Below are 7,000 nucleotides of genomic sequence, written 5' to 3' on the forward strand. Positions count from 1 at the left end.
AGTCATTATCTAATTAACTAAATTTATGAATTATTGTTAAATTTAGTCCAAGTTTATGGACCTTGCACCAATTATTTTTTATTGAATTATTGTTAAATTTATTGTTCAGTCTAAGTTTATGGAGCTTGACTAAGGCTTCTTTTGGTTTGGCTTTACATGTCGGTGAGGTACAGTTGGAGAGAAAATATGCTACCAACCTCACTGTTATGCTGTTTGGTTCAGCATGTCAGTCCAGTGAGAAGCATCTCCATCGCTGTTTGGTTCAGCATGTCAGTCCAGTGAGAAGCCAATCTCCATCACGCTGGTCAGCTGAAAATCAGTTGAATATTTCAACAGCAATTGAAATTAACTAAGCTGTTAATATTTTTAACAGACAAAAATACCCATACTTTTATTTATTATTTTACCATTTTATCCTTGAAAATTAAACTAATTTGTTTCCCATTGTTATTTTTCTTCAGATTTGGCAGCCAAATTCTGCTGAAAACTTCATCCGCTCTGCAGCTCCTGCTCTTCAACTCTTCTTCAATTGACACTCCTACAAAACCCCACTCTCCTCCTTTCCCACTTCTCTCGAAGAAAAACATTAATCTTGTTCTCCCGGAAAAAACACACCACCAACAACAAGCCAAACGCGAAAATGGACCTGGATGATTTGGGAGAGCTCGACGGTTCAAGTCAGGCCAATACTCGAACCACCAAATTCGCGCCCAAATCTTCCAAATTCGCACCCAAACTCAAATCCACCTCTAAGCCAAAACCTGAACCCTCATCCAAACAAGAGCCTCAAGACTCCGCGCCCAAACCCCAACCACCACCTGTGGAAGCAGTTTCCAAAAAGAAAGAAAACGATGAAGAAGATGTCAAGCCGCCGATGGTTGCTGAACCGAAAGCCGAACAATCGATATCAAATGGCGCGGTGAAGATGGAGATTGATGAGGAAACTAAAGAAGATGAGATCCTGACAGAAGCCAATAGAGAAGAAGATCAAGGAGAAGAAGAAGATATGGTTGTTCGCGAAATCGACGTCTTCTTCACTCCTTCAATTGACGCCGACGCTCAGGTGATTGCATTTTTCTATTTCCTTTATTGTTTAATTTTCATTTTTGCTTATTGTTTTCCCCCCTTTTGGAATCAAATTGCAGTTATATGTTTTGCAATATCCTCTAAGGCCTTGCTGGCGACCATACGAATTGGATGAACGATGCAAGGAGGTTCGTCTGTTTTTTCCCTTTCAAATTCTTTTTCTTTTTCTTTGTATGAATCAATCTTATTCTTTAGTTATTTTGTAGGTACGGGTGAAACCTGATAGTTGGGAAGTGGAAATTGACATGTCTGTTGATGTTGATTCGAATAATTATGACAGTGAATCTGCTAACAAATTGAAGATGACGAAGCAGGTTTGGCTCTGATATTACAATTTAATCAAATTTCAATCTATATATTTATAGGTTTTGTATTTTTCCCCGGAAACATGTTCCGAGTGCTTTGCATTGATAAATTTTTTACATACTGCTACCGCATTTGTTGATAAGTTGCATTGTCGCATTTGCTTTTTACATAATGTCTTTTCCATATAAATTTAGCTGCATAACCTAATTATGTATCCTCATTTCTTTTTTAGACCTTATCTTCTTCATGGCTGCCACCACGTCCATCTGGCTATGCTGTTGGAGTTTTAATGGGTGATAAGGTGTGTGCATCTATTGTCTATGAGCTTGTTTGAGATTAGCTATATAATATTTTTTTCCCTTGATGGATGTTGTTGTTCTAAGGTCATTTTTATGGTGCAGTTGCACCTAAATCCTATCCGTGCAGTTGTTCAGCTCCGACCATCATTGGCACATCTCAAGTCTGGTGTCTCAAAAAGAAAGGACACAGTGGCTGCTGAAGCAGAAGTTACTGTTAAAGTAGAACCTAACGATGGGAAAGCAGCTGGTCCATCAGCCAAGCAGGTAATTACTTATTATTGGGATATACTGTTATGAAATGTTTGAATTTAAGGTTCAGAATATGTGTCCAAAACGAACCTTGCTTTTGGATCCTTGAGCAATTTCTACTGGGAAATCTCTTTTTTAGTTTAACCCCTATAGTTGCCTTTTGCATATTAATTCTATACATGATTTTCAAGTTTTACTTTGATGCAGAACCAGAAAGTGCAGTCCTCAACTGAGCAAAAGGCAGAAGATAAAGAGGTGTCACTTGTTATTTTAAACTTTCTTTTTGTTCGGCATGAAAGTATTTTCAATTGTACGTTAAATTTACATTGATACACGAGCAACTAAAATGGCTTGTAATTGTAGGATACTGTTACTGCTTGCTAAATTTTCACCAACTTGTAGTCTCTTGTGTTACTGGTGGACTTCATTTCCGTGTTCTGAAAATCATGAATTAATTAGATCGGCTCTTTTCTTTTTCCTTCTTTTTTGTTTCATTTCCTTCTCTTTCCAGTGTTGGGTTCCACTCAAGTATCATAGCTCCAAGAGTGATTTTTCTGCTCAGTATCTGCAGAAAATGATGGCAGAACAAAGCTCTCCAATTGAGTTTACTTTGAACCCGTATGTTTTTTACTTATTACCTGTTTATTTGTTGGCCCCTTATGCTAAGAATTTGAGAGAAGTTCGAAATTACTGTATTTAAGCATTAATAAGCTGTCTGTCTATTGCTTTGAATTGTTTCTCATTATCTCTAGGTATGATTATGTTGATTCCTTGTGTCCTCTACCAAGCAACAACAATAAAGCACAACGTTTATCCAGAAGGTATGGTTACCCAACTAGTTTATGTTACTAGCTTCCATAATTATGCAGACTTGGAAGATGCAATTTTGCATCTGCGTTCTCTATATATGCTAGTTGTTCATGTGTTTGATATGTTCATGGCCTTATTAGGTGGTGGAAAATGCATCATCATCCTATCTTTATGTTTAATGATTTAAGGACCATGAAATTGTTTCTTTCAGGTTGTTATGTTCAATTCCACTTGAAGACCGTTTGAAGAAATTACTGACCGAGTTATGTTCAACTAAAGCTTCCACCTTTGACTTTTTTTCTTTGTGTTTGGGCATCTGCCTGATTTGGCTGCTGTCCCATATCTAGTAGTTTAAAAAACAAAATTTCACTCTGCAAGCTGGATCCATCATAAACTTTTTCCATATCCATTCCCAATGAACCTAGGCTTTTAGCTTACATGCATCTTTATCTTGCCCGAGTTTAGGATCACGGTCTTATAATATATATAGCATCTTATTTGAATTAAGGAATCTTTAGGATCTTGCATTCCCCCCAACCCCCCCCCCCTTTTTTTCTCATTTAAATTGAGTTTTGGAAAAGAAAGATTTAAGGCTTTGACAGTTAAATTTTACTTTGTTTAGCCGGCCTTGGTAGGGTATTATAATGTATTATTCCATTTAATCTTTCCAACTCCTTTTCTTCTGTCAATAGGGACGTCCTTTTCACCACTTCAACACTCTCAAAAGGCACTATGCTCCTGATGACCCAATGGAAGAAGTTTTTGAAGTCCTTCAGAAGCATGCTTTATTAGTGCAGGGACTCTGGGTTCCCAAGAGTTCATTATTATTTCCGGGGGATCCGTCTAAATCTTTAGCCAGAGACTATGTGCTTCTCTTATTCAGCAAGAACCCATTCATAAGCTATGACAAAGTAAACCACCTTTCCACAAGTCGCAAAGAAGAAGTGAAAGGCTTTCTGAAAATCTTAGCCATTGAGAGTCCTCCCTTGAAAGGTTGGAAGTTAAAAGAGAATACTGATGAAAATTTCAAAAAAGAATATCCAGATATATTGTTAAGAAACAAGAACAGATTTGGAAAGCTGGAGAAGACAATGTAACTAATCATATTTGGCGAGGTGCAAAGGGTGGCCCTGGTAGAACAAAGCCTGGCACAGTCATAAAGTCAGAAAAAGCAGGGAACTCTGATAAAGTTGCAAGAAAGGTTGCACCTGGAGCACAAGCTGGGAGGACAATGTCTGATGAAACTCGAGAAGCTATACCAAAGGCCCTGAAAAAAGTGTTTCAAACTTACAAAGTTTGCAGGTAGATTGTTTGAGGCTTTAACCATAGACATTTCAATATAACTGTTAGTTTCATTCATCCCATCCTATGTTGAATGTATAAAACCTTGATTTATTTAAGCTGATGAAAGCTGCTTTATAATTTTGTTGTACTGCTTGTTTTGTTATTAGCTTGCAACTGATTCGCAAAGGTCTACGAGATTTGGCTCTGTCCCAGTCTACCCTTCCCAAGGCAGATGCTAGACTGGTAGTTAAGGCAGCATATGGTGCTGATGCACCTGAGCGTGAGCTCCAGGATGTCGTTAGTCAAGTTGCAGTAGAACTTCATGGTGGTCTTTTTGTTATGAAGTCATCCCAAGAGAATCCAGAATGTGATCCATTGAGGTTGCATAAATCTGTTCAATTAAACATTTAAGCTTAAATAAATGATTATGGTCTCTATGTTCCTTTTACAAACTTTCCTTGTTTTCATCAGAATGTTATTTTCTATGCAGGGAAGTTGTGATTAATCTTCTTCGTGTGAAAGACAAGCTCAAGAAGGCTGAGGTCACAGCTGCTGCCCAAGTTAGTCTTAAGAAGGACATTACGAATAATGAATATAACAAGGTATCTTCTGTAATTAGATAATATTTTGTTTTCCGATAACAATTTGATATGCTTCCTTGAACAGAATCTTAGATGATCATATCACTTCACTATATTGCCTTTAGGTTGAGACATGATTATTTGTTTGCATCAGGCATGCATAAATGTAAGAAGGTATATGTAAACATAAATTGCTCTACTCTATTACATTGTTATACCAAATACATAGATTTGACGTAAGAATGTATTATTTGCAACTTGAGAAGTATTTAGAACACCATAGAGATAATCATACAAGAATAAGTGGTATATGAGTTAAGATCTCTAGACTTGTCTCCAAATCTTACGAGTTGTGTCTCTAATTTCGTTTTGTAGGCCAAATTTGTACAACCGAACCAGGTTAATGAGTACTTCTAAATAGTGAGGGATGCTTTAATTTTAGGTTATCGAGTTAAGTTGTAATAGTGAGGGGTCAGCATTGAGTTGTAATCAGATATATTATCAAAGGACATTTCATTCCTTTCAACTGGATCATTGCACATTCCCATTCCAACTTTGCAATAAGATAATATCATCTTTGTTTTTGGTTTTTTTGCAGGTAATGAGTGATTTTTGCGAGTATAAAGGTAACTGGTGGGTATTGAAAAGTGGTGATGGGAAGCCAAGCTAATTTGATCTAAATTATAATGTTCATGGAGGATTGCTGATGAAAATAGGGCAAAAGAGGAGGTATTTAACCTTGAAATATATTAACGAAAATATAGTTTTGTGATGGTATGTATAGCTTTCTGTTTTTGTTTCTCATATACATTCAGTGAATTGATAGGCCAAATTACATGGGATGGGAATTTACGCATTGCACTCAGTAATTTCTGGTGGAACTCACCCTTTTTTTCCCCACGAAGGTACAATTAAGATTGATATTGTAGTAGTGGGTTCCAAATTGCAATGTTGGATCGGGCTGGATTGGACCGGAACTTGGTTGGAGTATTGGTCTGGTTTGAGGGATTAGATTGGTTGACTCACAAATCAGTATAAATTAGTTGAATTGAGATAAAAAGAAATGGATTAAATCAGTTTTTTTCTTGTTTTATTCTTTTATAAATTTTTTAGTAATTTATTTAGATAAATTGGATTAACTAATTGAATCGAGAATTAATAATTTAAGCGGTACAATTATCCGTATGGTTTTGAAAATCTTAAAAATGGAGTATTGCGCTGATCCTATCTTAGAGTTTTGGTAGTCGCGTTTGCTTTTTAAATTGTATCTATAATTTTTTCACCATGGTTGGTCTGTACAAATTTAGTTACTATAATTTCTGTATTTTAAAATTTTAAAATGATCAGAGGTGACTAATAATAAATTTATGTACTCGTCAGTAAAAATTAAATTTGAATTAGTTTTAAATTTGTGTTATACAGGGATGCTTTATTCAAGTGAAACTTTCATATGTAGCATTGATAAAGCATATAAAACAATGTATTCATTTGCTACCTATAATTTTTAGAAAAAAATTGATTATTTAAAGTTAATGTATCTTGTAGAAGGATTTTAATCTTCTAAAACTTTTATAGTTCTAGTTTATTTGTATAATGAATCGGATTTACTTTTGTTTTGAGTAAAGTTTTTCTTTTAATAATTATCAATCGCTTAAAACATTGAACGTACAAATGTTTTATTTGAAATTTATTTTTAGTGTAAATTTTAATTGTGATGAATTTAAGTTATCAAAATTATATTTGGTCATGATTATATTAAGGTTAAATTTTGCTGAGGTATTGACTAAATTGTGAAAAAGTAAAATTGATAGGTGAAAATGAGAATATTCAAAAGTTGAAGGGTTAAAAGTGTAAATTCAAAAATTGAAGGACTAAAAGTAAAAATATTCAAAAGTAGAAAGGAAATAAATGGAAATATAAAACTTGACCAAGGGTAAAATGGTCATTTAGTAAAAAATTGAGTAAAATTACCAAAATATCATTAGATGTGTGGATGAATTATGGCTGGATAATTATGGCTATTGGATTTACTTAGCCTTGAAGTATACACTTTTGAGTATTTTACAATTTAGTCTATCAATATAAAATTTCATAATCGCTATCAACCCACTTCAATTAAGCATTTATTCATAATACTATATTCTACACATTAACTTTTGTACACTTTACAATTTAATCACTTATTTCATACTTTCATTACACAACATTAATTCACTTTGAAATTAAATTAAATGAATATCTTCACTATACTTTAATCAATTTCAAATTAAATAATAACACAAATATTTTTAAGTTAATCACACAACTACTAATATAACAATTTCACATATTTTATACTTGAATTTTAATAGGTATAATAAAATACTTAAATTATGTTATATTTAA

General features: G+C 34.2%; 1 pseudogene; it reads left to right on the plus strand.

Annotated features, from left to right (window-relative positions):
* The first annotated feature begins 461 nt into the window (after nucleotides 1-461).
* Nucleotides 462-5,701, plus strand: LOC105785402 (uncharacterized; annotated as a pseudogene).
* The last annotated feature ends 1,299 nt before the right edge of the window (nucleotides 5,702-7,000 follow it).

The sequence above is a fragment of the Gossypium raimondii genome, chromosome 11 (genome assembly GCF_025698545.1).
Source record: "Gossypium raimondii isolate GPD5lz chromosome 11, ASM2569854v1, whole genome shotgun sequence".
Classification (NCBI taxonomy): domain Eukaryota; kingdom Viridiplantae; phylum Streptophyta; class Magnoliopsida; order Malvales; family Malvaceae; genus Gossypium; species Gossypium raimondii.